General features: G+C 45.7%; 2 non-coding genes across 2 annotated transcripts; both read right to left on the reverse strand.

Annotated features, from left to right (window-relative positions):
* Window positions 1-43: 43 nt before the first annotated feature.
* Window positions 44-116, reverse strand: TRNAM-CAU (transfer RNA methionine (anticodon CAU)). Its single transcript has one exon. It is a non-coding gene; the product is annotated as a tRNA-Met (tRNA).
* Window positions 117-381: 265 nt separating this feature from the next.
* TRNAM-CAU (transfer RNA methionine (anticodon CAU)) lies at window positions 382-454 on the reverse strand. Its single transcript has one exon. It is a non-coding gene; the product is annotated as a tRNA-Met (tRNA).
* Window positions 455-2,500: the final 2,046 nt, after the last annotated feature.

A 2,500-nucleotide genomic window follows, 5' to 3' on the forward strand; every position in this document is an offset into this window, starting at 1 on the left:
AAAGGATATGTCCAATTGAATTTGCTGAAACAAAAAACACTTGTGCCCTCTCTGAGGCTCGAACTCAGGACCTTCAGATTATGAGACTGACGCGCTGCCTACTGCGCTAAGAAGGCTCCGTTGGAGGCTCTTTGGATAACCTGGTGGAGAGCATGATTTGAGACCACGCTACTCACAAAGTCCAGATAGAAATATTCAAATAAAACGCAGCTAGCCCCAATTGGTTCTTTGGTATTTGGCAATCATATTTCTTTTCTGCGTCAGTAAAGAATCCAATCCTGTGATTCACAAGGACCGCGTTGCGGTCTACTGAACATCATGCTCCTCTTCATGTTTAGAAAAAATATGTCCAATTGTATTTGTTGAAACAAAAAACACTTGTGCCCTCTCTGAGGCTCGAACTCAGGACCTTCAGATTATGAGACTGACGCGCTGCCTACTGCGCTAAGAAGGCTGCGATTTTATGATTTGTTGATGAAGATTATGTGACACAACTCCACACTCAAAACTCCAGAGAGAATACGATCCATCTGAAAAGCTTCACTTGAATGTATAGTGTTTTGTACTTCAGATGTCTTCCATTCATCAATCAAGAGTCCCATCCTTCGATGCTTGAATTTTGAGCTAGTTATTTTGATATGCTCCAAAACAGGTAAGATGCCACAAACTTCCAACCCCTCCCTCGCTGGATATATACCTAACTCTTTTCAGCCCTTTTTTCTTACCAGTTTTTAATTCTCCTCCCCCAAAGTCCCTTTTGTAAGCAGGTCGCTTTTTTTCCCATTTGCAGAGAGTTTTGCTCCTTTCCTATATATATATGCATGATTAATTATGTGTTTCCACTTCCATCATTTAGTTTTCTTGTGTGCGTTCAGCCGGTTTCGTTATACTCGCTGCTTACATCGCTTATGTCAGGTTTGTATTATGTCACAGTTTGTTATGCTGTTATTTGACATCAGATCTCATGCTGATCTGCTTGCGGCTGGTGACAGGTAGCATGCCACAAAAACAAACCCCAAACTACATCATTATCACACCTGTGAGGCACACGGTTCATGAAGAGAGTCCAAACGCGCCCTCTAGTAACAGAGCAAGGTAACTGCCGGCCAGGTCAAGAAGGGTGGACGGGGCTGGGTTATGCAGATGAACTCCCAGAAGTTCCCAGACTGAACCCAAGAGGATTCCATCCTCCAGAACGCTTTATCCAGCCCATTAAAGCATCCAGCGGGCCACAGGAACATCCAGGAAGGCCAATCCAGGCTTTGCTCCTGAAGGAACTGTAGTTCAAAACCCACCCTCATTTAAAAGTGGCCAGGGTTCCTCCTAGCTTTTTGGTCTATAGAACCTGTCTGTTCGTGGCCGTTCGTGGCCAGTGAGGGAAAGTTGAAAGCTGCATTCCCTGCTGTGTGATTTAAACACAGCCAGGCTCACAAGGGCACTTTTATTATGCCGAAGGAGGGCCTTGCAGACTGTCCATGCCTGAGCCGCAACTGTGCCTGCGTTCCCCAGAGCCTTTCGTGGGCACAGGGGCAAGACAATCACCAGAAACAGAAGTGTCGAAATTGGCTGCATCCCCTTGTGCTACCCCTCTTTGCCTCTTTTCGCATTTGCCTTTCATGCAGTCGCCTCACTATTTGGCCGCTAGGCTTGGGTGCCCCACCTGTCTTTTCTAGAGTTTATTTTGTGAGAGACTTTAAACATACTCCAAGGGTCTGCTTGAAGACCTCTCAAGTCCCTCACACAGCCAGAAAATACATTTTGAAATACTTGCTCATTCTCTGAAACTGCCCTCATGTAAACCTGCCCCACTGCATCTAACACCATAAAATGTACCATCCTTATTTCCTGAATCTTTGCTCAAAGACCTACGTTGGCTCTATCAGTATGCGCCCATGCTATCCCAACCAGCAACCTTATCATTTTAAACTGCCCCACCTCTATTCGAAAGAACCTGTTTGTTTGAACTGACCCCTCTTTTCCCCACTGGTTGGCCCCACTTACCTTTTTCTTTCCTTTACAGATTACGGCCTGGGTACCCTGGGCTTATCCGGACCAACTACAGAGCCATAACGCCACTAGGGCGGCGATGGACACTGCACGGAGGCTTATTAATATGAAAAACCATAGCAGGGTTCGTGCGGCATCAACCTTATATGCACAACCATGTTTTGCCATTAGTTCATAGTGCACCTGATGGGCTCTGGAAGGCACAAGGAGAAGGCGTGGGAACACAGGGCCAGAAAGTTTGCACAGGGACTGCTTACATTTGCAAAATACCAAACATTGTACTCATTCTGTCAACGTTTTTGAAAAGTTATTACCTGAAACATAAGAGGCCTGCCTTCTCTGAGGAAAGAACTCAGGACCTTCAAATTATGAGACTGACGCGCTGCCTACTGCACTAAGCAGGTTCGGCTGGAGTATGTTTGGAGAACCTGGTGGAGAAACAGATCCAAGACCACGCTACTCACAAAGTGCAGATAGAAATATTCAAATAAAA

This window comes from Ambystoma mexicanum, chromosome 4p (genome assembly GCF_040938575.1).
Source record: "Ambystoma mexicanum isolate Mex_15411 chromosome 4p, UKY_AmexF1_1, whole genome shotgun sequence".
Taxonomy (NCBI): Eukaryota; Metazoa; Chordata; class Amphibia; order Caudata; family Ambystomatidae; genus Ambystoma; species Ambystoma mexicanum.